This window comes from Carlito syrichta, unplaced genomic scaffold (assembly GCF_000164805.1).
Source record: "Carlito syrichta isolate Samal-C Ts95f unplaced genomic scaffold, Tarsius_syrichta-2.0.1 Scaffold307502, whole genome shotgun sequence".
NCBI lineage: Eukaryota > Metazoa > Chordata > Mammalia > Primates > Tarsiidae > Carlito > Carlito syrichta.
In genome coordinates, this window is record NW_007251598.1 from 3,477 (window position 1) to 22,541 (window position 19,065).

The following is a 19,065-nucleotide window of genomic DNA, read 5'->3' on the forward strand; positions in this document are numbered from 1 at the left end:
CTTCCTGGAGTTTTTCAAAGTTGACCGTCTTTTGTGCGGCCCTGCACAACCCGGAAAGGAGGCAAGTAGAAAAACGGTCCCTAGCTTCAATGCCAGCAGGAGAGTTGTAATCCCAGCCTGGATGTTGGTCTGGGACCGCTGTGACCCCAAGGGGGTGAGCGGAGGTGGTTTGATGACATTCATCTGCATATGTTCTAGCCTGTTCCCAAACCCTTCTACATTCCTCTGGAAGTAGGGTGTTGGAGAGGATAAGATAGATATCATGAAAGGTGAGGCTATAGGACTGGATAAAGTATTGGAGCTCTTTAATGTAGGTGTCAGGGTTAGTTGTATAAGATCTGAGACATTTTTCTATTTGTGAGAGGTCTGATATGGCAAAAGGGACATGTACCCGAACCACGCCTTCCACACCTGCCACCTCATGAAGGGGGGCTAGGAGGGTTCGTATGGCCTTGGATTGAGTTACAGGGGGCTACACGGAGGAGTTGTTGGAAGGGGAGGGTATAAAGATTGAGCTGCCAGAGTGGTGAGGGGGCTGCTGAAAGGGAGGTGGGGGAGGGGGAGCCTGAGGCTGTTGAGGTTGCCTGTAAGGGGGGGCTCATCTGCAGGGTCGAAATCTGAGATGGAGGAGGTAGCAGAGCCGGGACTTACAGTGTCTGCAGTGGGGGGAGGGGAGTTTTGGAGAGGAAGCTGAAGTGTGCATAGAATGGGGGAGAAGAAAAAGTTGTAGAAGTGGTGACAGATGCTAGCATGAATGGAGGGTAGAGATTAGAGGGATTGCAAGTGAGGCAGAGGCAGGGATGTTCATGGAGGAGAGAAAAAGACTGAACATAGGGAATCTCTAACCACCATTTTGAATGCTCACAAAAATTATATAAGTCCCGAATAATATCAGGATTGAGGGACCCCTGGGGGGGCCACTGATTTTGGTTGTCTAAGGGGTATGTTGGCCAATTTTGTGTGCAAAAACGAATCAGGCGTTTGGGTTTTATATCAGGAGAAAGAGAAAGTGTGGTGAGATTATTTAAAAGGCATTTAAGAGGGGAATCGGCTGGCAGGGATGACGAGCCTCCCATGATCGGACAGGCAGACTAAACAGGGCGTCCCCCGAAGAGTTGGCTGTCCAAAAATGTGGTTGTGGCAAAGCCTGTCATCACAGGAGTTTGGCACAACCAGGGTCCTCCTGGAGAACTGAGGGGGTCAAGGCACCTAGTGCTAGGAATTTTCAAAAACAGACAGAGAGCACTTGACTGGGCAGCAGGTGGGAGCGGGTTCGAGATTCCTGCCAGTCAAATAGGGTTTACTGTGGGGCAACAAACATGGAGCCTCCGAGGCTCCCTGTTACCCGACAGATAGGCTGTGGGCCAGCAGACGTGGGACCCCTGGGGTCCGCTGTGGCCCGACAGCCGTGGAATTCCTTGGGGGGGTTGGGCGAGATCCGCTATGGGCTAGCAGACATGGGACCCCTGGGGCCCGCTGCAGCCCGGCAGCTGTGGGAGGGTGTGTGAAAGATAAGGAGGAGGAAAGAACCTTTAGCTGTGGCTTGGCGAGAGAATAGGAGAAAAGGAAACCTTCAGGGTCCGCTGTGGCCGTGAAGGCCAAGGTGGGGTGTGTTCCCCCTTTCCCTGGGACTGGAGGGTCTGCCGGATGATCAACGGCCAGTTCCCCCCAGTGATCCCGGGCAAGTTTTAGGCTTACGTGTCTGGGGAACTCACCTATCCAATGGTTGCTGGTGGATGTAGGTCAGGTGTTCAAAACGGTGGGGAAGGTCCGGGAGGGCTGGAGCCGCCACCGGCGCTGGGTTGGGGGTCCCGCCTGCGGGGTTAAACCTGCACCAGGGCGGGAGAACACCCGATCCGAGTCACAGCACCAATGTAAGAAGTTTGGCGCCAGTAATGACTCCACACCCAGCCAGGACCAAGAGATTTATTAAAAGGGTTGTTACAGAGAAGCTCTGTAATGGAAAAACAGGAAAAAAAGAGAGAGAGAGAGAGAGTTGCAGGGAGAGGGCTGTATTTATCAGCCTGACAGGGGCTGGAAGGGGCCGTGCTATGCTCCTATTGGAGGAGCTGCATGGGAGTAGGGTGGGGCCAATGCCGTGTTATGGTCCTATTGGATGCATAACAAGGCTGGCTACTGATTGGAGGCTTGCAAGTTTGAAATTGACATGCCCTGGAAGGTTTGAAATTGACGTGCCTGGGAAGGGTTGAAATTGACCTTACGGGAAGTTTGAAATTGGTGTGTGCGGGGAATTGTGCTTGCAGAGGCCAGACCGAGGGCCTTTGTTGTCCTGTGTGTCGGCTCCATTTTGGGAGCCACCCCTCTGGTCGCTTCCTGCACCTTTCATTACTAATTATGATGACTGTATTTTTATCTAGATGGTTTTCTGGGTATGAAAACAGCACATAGGCCAGGTTCAGTGACTCAGCCTATAATCTCAGCACTTTGGGAGACCGAGATGAGTGGATTGCCTGAACCTGTGGGTTGGAGACTCTCTATAATTAAAAAAAAAATTAGCCAGATGCGGTAGCATGCACCTGTAGTTCCAGCTACTTGGAAGGCTGAGGCAGAAGGATTGCTGGAGCCCAGCAGGTCGACACTGGGGTGGCTGTGAGTGTGCCACTGCATTCTAGCCTGGGTGAGGGAGTGAGACTTCAACTCAAAAAAAAAAAACAAAAAACTGTACATAATTGTACTAGTCATGAAGTGTTTATAAATCTCTGGGTGAAATTTATTTGTTATAAGGCAACCTTATGATTATTATTTCTATCATATCTATAAATATTTTCTGTTTGTTAGCAAGTCCTTTCCTTAAGTAATGAGAACCAGCAAAAGCCAGAATATATTACCCAATAAAATATTTGAGCATCATAAAATGAATATACAAACACTCAAAATACAGAATCCTACTTTATTTAAATGAAGTTAAATCTATTTACTTCAGTGGCCAGTAATGAACATTAAAACTAATGAACAAAAACCCTTTGCAACTATCCAAGTGAAGACAAATCGACAATTAAGGGTGTAGAGCTACAGAGTGCATATGAAACTGCCTTATTAATATTAATTCTAAGATACATGGAGAAATCAACACACTGTAAGAAACACTATATGACAGAAGTATTCAATAAAAAGAAAAAATAATTGGACTATTTCTTCTGTAAAAAAATTTTAAAAGCATAGTTTTTAGATAAGTGTAATTTATAGAAACATGTATCAATTATTCAGACTTTTAAAAATGGATTTTCAGAGTAGGCATAGAAATGCAGTTATAGAAAACTTAAATATATATATAAAATGAGTTGATTCAATATTAATACAATTGAATGTTTTGAATATAAATATATACATATATGTGTATCTATAGCCACTAGAAAGAGTCCATGCATGTGTGTATACATGTACATATATATATATATATATAGAGAGAGAGAGAGAGAGAGAGAGAGTTTGTTTTTTCTGAGACCAAATCATACCATGTCATTTAACTTCTCTAATTTTTAATATCTTCATCTGTACAGTGGGAGTCAATTTATCACGCTATTGTATCAATTCATTGAGGTAATGCTCATGAGCATTCTATATAGAAAGCAGAGATAAGATACATTTATTTAAATCTATTTACTATAATTCCATCTAATGTAAATTGAATCCTATAAAAAGATGTGAATCTTGTTCTTGGAGATTTACATTTATTAATATTTACAGCTCTCCTTAAGAAGTATGCACAGGATACTTTTAAAAATAGAAATAAGGTTTATTAAATTGAATAAGACCTATCTTAAATCCCTTAGTCAGAAAGTGTAGCTTTGGTTGAATCTGATTCCAAAGCCTATGCTGAATCCTGCATCATGCAATTTCATGTTTATGAATGATAATTCAAATAAAAGTAATCTATTTCATAGAGAAAATTATTTTAAAATAGGCCCACTTGGAATCTCTCAATAAGATATTTGTTTTTAAAACACCAAAGGGGCCAGGCATAATGGCTCAAGCCTGTAATCCCAGTACTTTGGAGGCCAAGGCAAGAAGATTGTCTGAGTCCAGGGGTTCAAGACCAGCCTGGGAAACTTGGTAAAGACCTCGTTTCTACAATAAATCAAAAAATTAGCTGGGCATGGTAGCACGTGCCTATAGTTCCAGCTACTTGGAAGGCTGAGGTGGATGGATTGCCTGAGCTCAGCAGGTCAATGCTGGGGTGGCTGTGAGTGTGCCATTGCACTCTAGCCTGGGCGAGGGAGTAAGACTACAACTCAAAAAAAAAAAAAAAAAAAAAAGCTGGGCTTGGTGGCTCAGCCTGTAATCCCGTGCTTTGGGAGGCTGAGGTGAGTAGATTGCCTGAGCCCGCGGGTTCGAGACCCACCTGGGCAACTTGGTGAGCCCTCATCTCTACAATAAATCAAACAATCAGCGGGCATGGTAGCGCACGCCTGTAGTTCCAGCTACTTGGAAGGCTGAGGCGGAAGGATAGCCAGAGCCCAGCAGATCGAGGCTGCAGTGGCCGGGAGCGGCCACTGTACTCCAGTCTGGGTGACAGAGTGAGACTCCAACTCAAAAAAAAAAAAGGAAAACCAAAGGGACCTTGCCCTTGCCGTAGGATAATATCAGTAATGCTGGTGTTGGATAATAGTGCTAGCAAAAACAATGTCATCAGATTGCGTAGTCTATATGTGGCCCAGAAAAATGGCTTAAAATAAATTAGGATGGAAATGCTTTGAAAAATTCTTTAGGGGTTGGGTAAAATGATTATTTGAAATATTGAAAAGGTGAGGAAAAAAATTACAATGAAACTGGAAGATAATGCTCAAAATGACTCTATTAGGATGTCTATGCAGTAATATGAACAATTTTCACCTCTGGATGCTTATTACAATAAGCTAAGTGGTGGAGTAAAGTGGACACGAGGCTCTTGAATCAACTGTCTGAGGTTATATCCTCACTTTCAGCTGGTACCCAGTGTGTTATGTAGGGCGAATTACTCAACCTCTCTGTCCTTCAGTGTTCCTTTCTCATCTGTAAGTTGATAATATTTCTCTGCAGTTTTATTGTGAGGATTAAATCACTTAGATGTAAAGTGGTTGGAATAATATCTGACATACAGAAATAGTTGCTAGAAAATAATAACATTGAAGAAGCGTTTGCTGCTCTTAATATTTTTATTGCAACTATCTTATTATGAGATTCTTATGACAATTACCTTCCCATAGTCTTTCTCATTGTCATTTCACTCCTAAACCCTGCAATCAGCCGTCTGTTATCAGTCGTCCATTCAAGCATTCTCCATAAGTTTATTAATAAACTTCCAATTAAAAAATTTAATAAACTTTTTAGGGACTAATCTGAGCTCACAGTGATGTTTTTAAAATTGATTTATTTCTTCTGTTTGAAACTTTTTTTTCTCTTGGAAACCTATGAATAAATGTTATGAGTTTCAGAATGCCATGTAATTGAATGAAACGTTGTGTACATGTCATGTCAAGCAAACAAACATACTATATACTAGTGCAATAAATGTTATATTTTTTTATCTTTGTTATTATCATGGTTATCTTTATGTGGTTTCATAATTTTCATTATCTTCTCAAGGTCATACTGATATCATAGCATGAATTTCAACACCTACCATAGTGCTTGCCAGAGAGTTAACAATGAATTATATATGTGTTGATTCAATAAATAATCAACAAAACATTGTAAACAGAATATAACATCTTTATTCATACTTGCCAAATTTAAAAGTAACCAAGATGTCCTTTAGTTAGCGAATGCATAAGTAAACTGCAGTATATACAGACAGTAGTATATTATTCAGAATTAAAAATAAAAGAGGCAAGAGAATGTCCTGAACCCAGGGATCTGAGAGCAGCCTGGGCAACTTGGCAAGACCTCATCTCTGCAGTAACTGAAAAAATGAGCCAGGTGTGGTGGTGCACGCCTGCAGTTCCAGCTACTTGGAAGGCTGAGGTAGAAGGATCACCTAAGCCCAGCAAGTGGAAGCTGAGGTGGCCATGGGTGTGCCACTGCACTCTAGCCTGGGTAGCAGAGTGAGACTCCAACTCAGATAAACAAACAAACAAACAAACAAATATATAAATTAATAAATTAAATAAATAAATATAAGCCATCAGACCATAAAAAGACTTGGAGGAAACTTAAATGCGTATTACTAAGTGAGAGAAGCCAATCTGAAAGGCCAAATACTATATGATTCCAATTATATGACACACTGAAGAAGGAGAAACTCATAGCGAGAGTAAAAGATAGGTGGTTGGCGGCAGTCAGTGGGAAGGGAAAAAATGAGTAGGCAGAGCATAGAGGATTTTTACGGCAGAAAACTATTCTGGATAAATGCTATAACGATGGATACATTTTTATGATTTGTCAAAACCATAGGATGTACAACACCAAGAGTAAATCCTAATGCAAATTGTGGACTTTGGATAGTAATGATGTGTCAATGCAGGTTCATCATTTGTCACAAATGTGCCTCTCTGGTGCTGGATGGCTACAGTGGTGGAAGTTTGTGTGTTGGGGTTAGGGAGTATAGTTTAGTTGTGAACTTAAAACTGCTCTTTTTAAAAAGTCAATTAAAAATAAATAAATGACTAAATCAATGCTGAAGAGAGGAAAGTTTGATCAATGACTCCGTGTTGGAGCGAGTGACATCTGAACTAGATTTGAGGCATGAAGAGACAGAATGTTGGAGAGACTAGATAAAAATGTATCTCACATAGAGGGGGGCAGCCTGCGTCAATGTTTGGAGGCCTGAATAAACATTTTGACTTTAGAAGGGAAATAGCATAGGTAGATTAATACTGCTAAAATACCCCCCTTGCCCCCTGAATATTTCTTTTTTTTAAGGAACTGTATCTCATTCTATGGCTTAGGCTGGAGTGCAGCAATGTGATCATAGCTCACTCCAGGCTCAAATTCCTGGGCTCAAGTAATTCCTCCTCTGCCTCTCTAGTAGCTGGGACTGTAGATGAGCACTACCACGCCTCACTAATTTTTTAGATTTTTTTTCCCTTAATTTTTGTTTTTTAGATATGAGGGTCTCTCTATGTTGCCCAGGTTGGTCTCAAACTCCTAGCCTCAAGTAATCTTTTCATCTCAGCCTCCCACGTAGATAGGAATACAGGGGTGAGACACTACAACTAGCTCAATTTTTAAAAATATGTGTAAATTTTACATGTCACACTCAATTTAATCTCCTTAAATTAGCAGCATATTTTGATCATTTTTCTTATCTGAATATAGTCACCAATTATAGACATAAATTATATTTTGACAGACTAGCCTACTGACTGATTAACCAAAATTCTTCCAGCCTCATTTGAGGACAGAGTACTTTGGATCTGTTCAGGAGAAAACAAGGATTCTCTTACTCAGACAGCTCTCTTTGTGTATCTGAAGAATATTGTTCAATAGTGTGTAATCCACTGAAAGGGACACTGTAGTTCACTAGAATGATATCCTGTGGCCTCAAAAGGAGACTTTGATTCAGTTCCTATAGAACATAAAGTGTTTTCACAGGATTTACAAGAAAGCACTGTTCGAGTTTTAACACTATTTCTTTCATCCCATATAGGATAACACTTTTCAGTAAAAGAGTAGTTTTCCCATCTTCTCCCACAACGGCTAGAGGCCAGGACACTGAGAGACAGTATTTTAGATGCCTTGTTTGTAAGTAGAACTAATTGAGAGTAAAACACTTTTCCAAGTGAGGGTACTGAAACACAACATAATGAATCATTTTTTTTCTACAGACTACTTTTTGGTTATTCAGCTTTATGAATGTAGCCATTGATGCTATCCTTGAGTTAAAGACACATTTTAAAACATGAAATCGTATGGAAAATTCGTAATACATAGTTTGCATGTGTGGGTGTGTTTTCAGTGGTAAAAATCAAACCTTGAATAGGTTTTCATTCACTGTTTATTCATTGCTTCCTTCTTTCATAAAATGATTATTGAAAGACTCCTGTGTGCAAAGAACTGGGAAAGGGCAGGGGCCTGAGGACTCCAGATAAGAAATCTTCTCTCAAAATATTCTTTAGAGGGAACTTTAGTATGGTGATTTTTATTGTTGTTTTCTACAAATGTGCATGCATACACATGCACTATATGGCATATATTATACATACATATTAACTACATATTAATTATATACTATAAAAAGTGTCAGATTAACTTTACAATTGCCAGACATGCCATTTCTTGTGCTAATATAATAGAGAAACAAATGTTCAGAGAACAGATGTGCCAGGCTCAGTGGCTCACGCCTGTAATTCCAGCACTTTGGCATGTGGACACGAGAGGATTGCCTGGGTCCAAGGCTTTGAGACCAACCTGGGCAACTTGGCAAGACTTCGTCTCTACAATAAATTAAAAAAAGAGCTGAGTGTGGGGGCATGTGCCTGTAGTTCCAGCTACTTGGAAGGCTGAGGTGGAAGAATCGCCTGAGTCCAGCAGGTCAAACTGTGGTGGTCGTGAGTGTGCCACTGCACTCCAGACTGGGGGACAGAGTGAGACTCTAACTCAAAAAAAAAAGAAAAAAAATAGAAGTTTTTGACTGCTCAGAATCATTTGGAAACTACTAACAATGTAATTGTAAATAACTTTATTTTTTGATACTAAATCACCTGTATAAACATTTAAGATTTAAGACCATTGCTTTACTAGACTCTGGTGTGGTCATGTGCTCTTTGAGCTGTGCTTATGCCATGTTTTCTAAGCTCTGGCCCCCTCGCCTACCTTGGAGAGGTAAATTCTCTCTCTCTCACTTACTTTCTAAATAAATTATATTTTCTAATCTTTTAAAAAAAAATTTGCCGTTGCTCATTGTCGTTTAGTTTTTAAATAGTTGTTGCATAAGCACTGTTAGTTACCACACATAGTTTAAAACAAATCTATCTGAAAGTCTAAATTACATGACAACTTTATCTGTTATTCTATGCCCTGTTATGCTTTATTGTCTCATAAGCTCATAGTAAGATTCTTCCAATTTTAAAAATTCCTTCTTATCATTAAGAATTTATTTATTGGTAGAAGGAAAAATAAATAAAAATTAGAAAGTGGTAACATAGACTTCTGAATACTAAAGTATAGACTTTCTCACTGTGATTATAATAATCTCCTTTCCTTCACAACTTTCAGAACCCAAATCAAGTGTTGATATTTATGAAAACTATGTGACAATTTAAATTAAAAATGAATCTCACTAGAGATGCTGATGGGGTCTTTTTGTTTTGTTTTGTTTTGTTTGTTCTAGATATATATATTAACATTTTACAGCTCTTTTTAAAATACAAAATTATATGTGACTATATGGAAAATGTCAGTTATGAACAAACTTTTAAGCTCTTATAAAAATAATTTACTTTTATTTCCTTCAAAAATGTCTGCAATAAATCATAATAACCAGTGAATTGAAGAACATCTGAAAATGGTATCAACTTTGGGTGTGCAAACATTGTTTAATTTTAAATACTATAATATTTTATACTGTCCTTCTCACAGAAACTATTAAGTAACAATTTCCCATCTGCATATGGTGACCAGTCATACAGATGGTACTGATGTTTGCTCCAAAGCTGTCTTTGAACATCTGTTGTATTGAGCATTAAAATGTTTTTTTCTAATAAAAATTTTTTTTGTCTTTGTTATACCATGGAAAATATTGTGAAATCCATACTTAAAAGTACAAAAGTTACTAACTTTTTTTGATGGTGTGCAAAAACAAAAAATTATGAATTCAAAAATAAAGAAAAATGGAATCTAATTTGACATCTATAAATTTTATGTAATTATGAAAACATCAAGTTTCCATCTAGTGTTTTTTGTTTGTTTATTTTTTTATTTGAGTTTAGGTTTTATTCTGTTACTCAGGCTGGAGTGCAGTGGCACAATCATGGCTCACTGTAGCCTTGATCTCCTGGATTCAGGCAATCTTTCTGTCTCAACTTCCCGAGTAGAGGGGACTACAGGTGTGTGCTACTACACTTGTCTAATTTTTTAATTTTTTTGTAGAGATGAAGTCTTGCTATGTTGCCCACGTTGGTCTTGAACTCCTGGGCTCAAGTAATCCCCCATCTTTGGCCTCCCAAAGTGCTGGGATTATAGGCATGATCCATTGTGCCCGACTAAGTTTCTTAAGTTTGTTAAGTGTTTGTTAAATGTTTGAACTCAATGCTTAGGTTGTAGTCAGAGGAATGCAGGTAAAAGGAAAAATAAAACACCACTATCTTTACAACAAGAGCAAGAAGAAAAAGCAGCTCTGATGTGTTGTGTTATTCATCAGTTACCATTATATAAATATTCTCACCATTGGCTGAGTTGAGGTTAATAGTGCCTCAAAAGCTTCTCACATAATTCCTGATTTTTTTAACAATTGATTTCTGTGAGTTTTTAAGAGCAAGCTCTAGGGCATCATGATTGTATCCACATGAGAAATGAAACATATGCTTATTTTTATCGTGGTGGTTATAAAGTCTATATAGTCTATAAAATCTAATTTGTTCTGCTATGTAAATGAAGATGTCTCAGTTTACCTACACATTGAGTAGCTATTTTTAGTTGCTGAATAATCTGCTATGTATGTAGGCAACATACACATTTGGGCAACTATCCAATTGTTCCTCCTCCCCACAAAGAAAATCTATGTTCTACCTTTTCATTTTTTTATTTTTAAGAGTTTGAGTCTCACTTAGGCTCAAACAGTACTTCCTCCTCAGCCTTCCAAGTAACTGAAACCACAGGCATGCACCACCTTGTCTGGCTAATTTTTTTTTTTTTTATCAGAGAGACAAGGGTTCACCAAGTTGCCCAGGCTGATCTCGTACCCCTGGACTCAGGCAATGCTCTCACCTTGTCCTCCTAAAATGCTGGGATTACAGGCTTGAACCACTGCCCCCGGCCTCTATGTTCTTCTAATACATTTTATTGCTTATTGTGGTACATGAATGTTGGATGCTTGAAGTGTGGTTGGATTTGAAGAACATTGTAAAAATTGAGTAAAATAAAGGGAGCATGTGACCTATATAATTTGTATTTCAGTCTAGAATTTTTGAACTACTGGTAAAATGTGACATCACTAAAGTTATGATGTATTCACTAAAAAACCATCAAAATATCTAATTATTCTGATTTCAAACCAGCAACATTTTAAAGTTTTTGTCAGTAGTTATATACATTTGGATTTCAATTTTGTTGACTCTCTGCCTCATCTTAATGGTTAATATAATTATGTAGGATGCACCAAATTTTGAAGTCAGTCTCAATATTCTGCTCTCTGGTGAAAATCTGCTTTTCAGGTCCAATTCCAATCTTTGGAAAATAAAAAATAATCAAATTCCAACTCCAATGAGATTTTCCTAGTAACCTTGAACTCATGAATAATCTATAACAATGTGATTGCATAGACTAGAAACATATCTAAAAGCATAACAACATTGATATTAAGAACAATGTGTGCAATTTATATTCATTTTTAATAACTGAATATTCATTTTCAAATATTGGCTAGCATTCTAGGTGTAATACATAATAAAATTTTTCTTTTGTACTTTATATGGTGAAATTTTATCAGTCATATAAAATTTTAATTGCATTTTTATTGTAAGATTGTGAAAAATTCTAACTTTGTATATAGAAACAGCTATGGGCAAGGCACGGTGGCTCAAACTTGAATCCCAGCACATTTGGGAGGCTGAGATGAGAAGACTGCCTGAACCCAGTGGTTTGAGACCAGCCTGGGCAACTTGGTGAGACCTCATCTCTACAATATATTAAAAAAAAAATTTAGCCGGACGTGGTAACGTGTGCCTGTAGTTCCAGCTACTTGGAAAGCTGAGATGGAAGGTTCACTTGAGCCCAGCAGGCTGACGCTGGAGTGGCTATGAGCGTGCCACTTCACTCCAGCCTCTGGGCTACAGAGTGAGACTCTGATTCAAAAACAAACAAACAAAAAGCTGTAAAGAAACTTCAAAATAGTTAAAGAGGAAACAAAACATTGACAGTTAATATAATTATCACAGGATGGTATATTAGCTTTATAATTTTTATAAAATAATTTGTGAATTGGCACGTTTATAAATATTAAATAATAATTTGAGGTAGAATAATTGAGATAAGTTTATCACATAATTTTAATACATGAAATTGTGTGTTTATAATCTTTATGTCATTTAAATATTAAGCAATAGCTAACATTTATAATATTAGACAAAATAAAATGCAACACAATCTTTAATTTTTAATTATTTAATTCCATTTAGGCTCTCAATATTTCTGGAAGAAAAGTTCTTTTCAGAATGACCCACATAACCTGGTGATGAAGTAAAAGTCACTTAAAAATTACATTAAAAAAGGCAAAAATTATGAGTGACTACATCCATGATAAATCAGCTTCAGTTCAGAAAGAATGATACATATAAAAGTACAATGAGAATAAAGAAAGTAGCCGGGCTCAGTGGCTCAGCCTGTAATCCCCTGCCTTTGGGAGGCTAAGGTGAGTGGATTGCCTGAGCCAACTGGTTCAAGACCCGCCTGGGCAGGCGAGACCTCATCTCTACAATAAATCAAAAAATTAGCCGGGCGTGGTAACGCGCACCTGTAATTCCGGCTACTCGGAAGGCTGAGGCGGAAGGATCGCCGGAGCCCAGCAGGTTGAGGACGCAGTGGCCGGGAGCAGCCACTGCACCCCAGTCTGGGCGACAGAGTGAGACTCCAACTAAAAAAAAAAAAAAAAGAAGAAAGAATTAAAGAAACAAAGAACCCCCAAAATACATTTGTTCTTACAAAAAATCTAAAATATAAACTAAATTTTAAGAGTAATTAAAGATTTGGATGTATAGATGTTAGAAATCAAAACAAAATTTTGTTGAAATAATTGCTATTGACTGTCGGTTCTTTTCAGTAGTTAAAAGTAGAGTATTGTTCAGATTTGTCAAGGTGATTTTGTTCAATTATTTTGCCAATGTAGTTCTATGACAGTCTGAGGGCTACTTTTGATATTTTGGTTAGTTAAAAGATAACAGAAAGTATATTTTGAAATGAAGTAACTATATTAAAATATATATTGAACATTTCAGTGAGACTTCAGTCTCATTTCTGCATTGCAGGGAAATTTGCTGTCTTTACACGGGAAAACAGACTGGAAATCAGAGCAAACATGTAATTGTAACAAGAGTGTCTGGTTAAGAAGATAACTGAAATATATACTACCAGGCCAGTAATATGGGCTGAATTATAAAATCACTAGAAATGGGGATGGACCTTATTTATAGATGTACTTCATTTTCAGCCAGCGCCTACTTGTTTGGCATACTCCCTAAAATTTGAGTTACAAATTTTAGGGATTTCAACACTTTCCTGAAGAGATCATTTCATGTGCCAGTACATGCATTTTTTTTCCCTAATGACCAAGACTAAATTCTCTTTTAAAAAATTTTATCCAAGCAATACTAAGTACTATTCAGGATTTAATGAGCCTGTTTTTCTCCCCTGTGGGGTGGAAATGGTCGCCTGAATAAACACTCCCAGAGCAGCCAGGATTTATGCAGGGGAGGGAGTGAGGAGAGGAAGAAGCACAGCTTTTTTCCTGTGTTCAAGCACTGCAGGATTCCACTTGGCCCCAGGAAGTAACTGTGCTTTATCCCTGAAGGGGCAGTGGGAGTTGGAGGAAAGAAAAAACAAAAACAAAAACAAAAACAAAAAACAGAAGGGAAAAGGAGCATGCACTATTTTCAGCAAACAGAGCAATGCTTTGACCAAGCAATAGGAAACTAGAAAAGAAAAGTCTGATGAACAAATTCTACATAAATATGATATTCTAAATAAACAGAAAAGAATGCAATGCCAAAGAAATATAGCCTGAAGAGTCAGACAGTTATTCTACATCCAACTTTACCTCTTAGTCCCTAGATGATGTTGGATAAGTTACCAATTTCCTTAAGTATCTGTAAATTCAAATAATCCTTCTGAAAGATTGTTTTGGAAGTAAAATAAAAACAAAAAAAGTGCTTCCCAATGACTTTTCTGCTCTTCATTGTTTCTTCCATTTATATTTTAGTGAAGTAGAAAAATTAAAACACAATGTTTATAGCATTTCAGATTTCTACCTTAACTTGAGAAATCTGAAAATGTAGTGTTCCCAAGCAACAACCATTGTTTGTAGTTGTCTTCTTTAGTTAGAGCGTATGGGTGCCAGTTGGAAGTCTACATTGATACTTTTTCGCTCATTTGGTTACTTGCATGGCTTATGTAGACATCTGAGTTTATGATCAACACTGACTACCATTAATATCTGAGAAAGAGAGTATCTTCAGTTAACTACTGCTAGGGTCCTTGTAACCCATTACTCCCTGAGAAAGGAAAACAGTCTGGAGACTTTGGAATGGAATGGGAATAAAAATGCTATGAATAAAATCAACCAAAACAAAAATAAATTATTTTACTGAAAGCTTCAAAGAAGCAGTGACATTTAACTTGATCTTAAAGAATGAAGAAATAAGAGTTAGTGACAAGATGGACTGGGGCTCCTTCCACTGACCCAAACCCTGAGATTTCCTAGAAGTAAGGGAAATACCTGGAACTGAAGAACAAAGTAAAGCCAGGCAGGACGTCCTGCTAGGGGCCAGAAGGGGCTATGATCTGGGGAGGGCAGAAAAAACAGCTCAGCTGGTTAGTGATAAGAGGATGAGTTGGGAGACAAGCAGGGAATAAGATTTTGAGTTGTGCATTTTCCTTTTTACTACATTGTCTGAGTCCTTGGTGATTATCGCCTATCACATCAGCAGTGTGAGAGACAGAATCTGTTAAGGGGAATTGAGTTGAGTTTAAATTGAATGGGGGATATGTGTTTGGCTTGTAGTCACTTCTCTGAAGTTATTTCTGGCTGTGCTGATATAAGAATGGCTAAACCAAGAAGCAAAGAATTGTGTCTAAGTTATCTATAACATGTTGTAGCACTCCTTCTCATAGTTACACATGGCGTTATTTTAGCTTTCTGAACTGGTGGGAAGAGCTACAAGGTTTAAGGAGCGGTAGAAAACTTATTATTGGCTAATCCTTTATGATATTACCCTGCAGATAACTGCAACACTCTACAAAAATGTATATGGTAAGTTCTACAAGAAAGGAATAAAAATATATGGTGGGGCCGGGGGCGGTGGCTCACGCCTATAATCCCAGCACTTTGGGAGGCCCAGAAGAGAGGATTGCCTCGTCCACAGATTTGGGACCAGCCTGGGAAAGTTGGCGAGACCTTATTTCTACAATAAATCAAAAAATCAGCTGGTCATGTTGGCATGTGCCTATAGTTCCGGCTACTTGGAAGGCTGAGAAGGAAGGATCACCTGAGCCCAGTAGGTTGAGGCTGCGGTGGTTGGGAGTGTGCCGCTGCCTTCCAGCCTGGGTGACAGAGTGAGACTCCAACTCAAAAAAATTTTAAAAAGTTATTGCTAGGCCATTGCCACCACCATTGCAGCCATTGCCTTACTAGACTCTGATGTGGCCATGTGCTCTTTGAACTATGGCTGTCACCATGCTTCCTGACTTTGGCCTCCTTCCCTATCCTGGGGAGGTGAATATTCTCTTTTTGTCTCTCTCTCTAATTTGCTTTTTAAATAAACTATATTTTCTGATCTAAAGAAAAATTTTTAAAAAGTATATGTTGAAACCTATTGGAAGGATCAAATAAAATGCCTACTGAGAGATATAATCACTTTACAGCTAAATCTTGAATGGTCAATACAATTTCAATAACATTAAAAGAATATTTATTGTAAAATTAAAGTGTAAGCTTTAGAGTCTCTCACCTATATGAACCCTTTCTAAATATATAGTCACGATTGGACCTAATTTCATATTATTTTTCTTAAAAAGGACCCACTTTAACCCTTTCCTCACCAATTCTGTGGACTCCAAACCCCAAAACCTAGATCTGTCCTGTAAAGTTGGAAGAAAAATAAATGGGAAGGAATGTATAAAGACAAAGAGGTAGGAATGTTTAGCAGCTGTTCAAAAGGAAAATAGTTGAGTTTAGCTGAATTGTGGGATATATGAAGGGAGACCCCCAAAAACCTAGAATTTATATATAAAAAATTGTGAATTTATTCTTTCATGTTTAAATTTCAGTCACCTTCAAAATACTGTCTGTTTTATGCAATACACCTATTGAGATGCTTTTTCCACTGCTCAAAACAGTGTTTGAACTTGTCGATTTTGATAGCTTTTAGTGCTTTTGCCATTTTTTGTTTCATCTCTTCCACATCAACAAAATATTTCCCTTTGAGGACTTTTTTCATCTGGAGAAACAAAAAAAAAGTCATTAGAGGTAAGATCAGGTGAAAAGGGAGGATGGAGCACAGGGGTCATTCTGTTTTTATTCAAAACCTACAGAACACTCAACACAATATGGGCAGGTATGTTGCCACTGTGGAAGAAGCAAGTTACCTGTTTGCCACAACTCAGGATGTTTCTTCAGAAGGCAGCATCTCTCCACAATGTTAGCTGAAATGCTAACACCAATGGGTTCCCAGAACAGTTACTTAGAGGGGGATGCCTGTACTATAAGGGGCCCACTCTCCAAAAGATAATTTTGTCTCTTGGGGAGGAATCTCCCTTCATATGAGAATTATTAGTGGAAGATAACTTGGGATTTTATGCAATCCTCTATGCTAGATCATAGACGACCTTGAGTGACATGCTTTGAAATAAAGCTTTAATAAACAATTATATACTAGAGTAATGGTGCCTAACTAAGATGCTAAAAATAGGGGCCATAAAAATCATGTAAGATGCCTTTTCTTTTTATTTATTTATTTATTTATTTATTTATTTTGAGTCAGTCTCACTCTTGTCACCCAGGCTGGAATGCAGTGGCATGCTCATAGCCACTGCAGCCTCAACCTCTTGGGTTCATGCGATCCCTCTGCCTCAGCCTTCCAAGTAGTTGGAACTACAGGTGTGCACCACCACGCCAGCTAATTTTTTCATTTATTGTAGAGATGAGGTCTCACCATGTTGCCTAGGCTGGCCTCGCACCCATGAGCTCAGGCAGCCCTCTCATTTCAGCCTCCTAAAATGCTACTGGGATTACAAGCATGAGCCATCGTGCCTGGCCGAGATGGTTTTTCAAATTACACATCTCTGGGTCTCAACTGAGATGTGTCGATCCAGAATGATTCCTGAAAGCAGGAGGTTGGGGGCAGGGTCTGGAAATGAGAGTGATTTGAAAGGTTTTTGGTTTCAGTTTCTATAATGTCCAACCCTGTCCTGCTTTACAACTTATCCTTCTCTTTATATTCTATAGTTGCATAGTGCCTAAATCTGGTTAATTGTCAAAATCTTTGTGCTTTCAAAAATAAAGATTTTGGGGGTCTCATTGCAGTCTTATTGAGTCAGAAACCAAATCTCTATGGGGTAAGGCAAAGAAATGTACCATCCTCTGGTAATCATTCTTGTCAGCCAAGCTCAGTTCACAGGTAGTTGGGAGCCACTGAAGGTTTTTTGAGCAGAAAAATATAAATAACATGGCTGTGTTTTACAAAAGATATTCAGAAACTCTTTTTCCTAATAACCCAGGAAACATATATTTGTTCCCATGTCAAAGTTGGAGAACCTGGGGCTTAGAGGATCAAGTGATTGCTATACTTCCTTCGTTTGCGCTTCCTAATCAGAGAAGTGAAAGACCTTTACAACGAAAACTACAAAACACTGCTCAAAGAAATCAAAGATGATCCAAACAAATGGGAAAATATTGCATGTTCATGGATTGGAAGAATCAATATTTTAAGATGTCCATCACACCCAAGGCAATCTACAGATATGACACAATGCCCATTAAATTACCAGCAGCATTTTTCTCAGACCTGGAAATGACAATACAGAAATTAATATGGAAATATAAACAACCATGAATAGCCAAAACAGTCCTCAGCAAAAAAAAAAAAAAAAAAAAAAAGCAGGAGGTATCACACTCCCAGACTTTAATGTTACAATAAAGCTACAATAATCAAAGCAGTCTGGTATTGGTACAAAAATAGGTACATAGACCAAAGGAACAAAATAGAGATTCCAGAAGCAAAACTTCCACTTATCATCTTTGACAAAGTCTCCACTACCAACCACGGGGGAGAAGAGAACCTATTCAGTAAATGGTGCTGGGAAAGCTGGCTAACCACATGTAGAATATTAAAACAAGACTCCTACCTATCATCATACACAAAAATCAGCTCTAAATGGATCAAAGAGCTAAAAGTAAAATCTCAAACTAAAAGAACCTTAGGAAGAGCAGGAGACACCCTTATGAAAATTGGAACTGGCAACCAATTTCTGATTAAAACCCCAAGTGTCCATGCCATAAGAGATAAAATAGACAAATGGGACCTCATCAAACTAACAAGCTTCTGCAAAGCCAAAGAAACTATCAAGAGAGTAGGGAGACAGCCCACAGACTGCGAAAAAATATTTGCCAACTACATGTCTGACAAAGGCCTAACATCTAGGATCTACAAGGAACTCAAATGTGCTGAAAAGAAAAAAAACAAACAGCCCCATTACAAAGTGGACAAAAGCTATGACTAGACATTTCTCAAAAAAAGACAAACAAGCAGCCAATGGATTCATGAAAAAATGCTTAATCTCACTAATCATCAAATAAATGCAAATTAAAACCACATTAAGATACCACCTAACTCCAGTCAGGATGGCCATCATCAATAATTCAAAGAAAATAGAAGCTGGAGAGGACACAGCAAAAAGGGAACACTTCTACACTGTTGGGGGGAGTATAAACTAACAAAACTTCTGTGGAAAACAGTTTGGTGATTCATAAAAGATCTAAAAATTAACCTTCCATACGACTCCCCAATCCCCCTACTGGGAATATAGCCAAAGGAACTCAAATCACTCTATGAAAAAGATACCTGCACATGTATATTTATTGCAGCGTTGTTCACAATAGCAAAAACATGGAACAAACCATGCTGCCCATCGAAAAAGGACTGGATAAAAAAATGTGGTGCATATGCATGATGGAATATTATGCAGTCACAAGAAGGA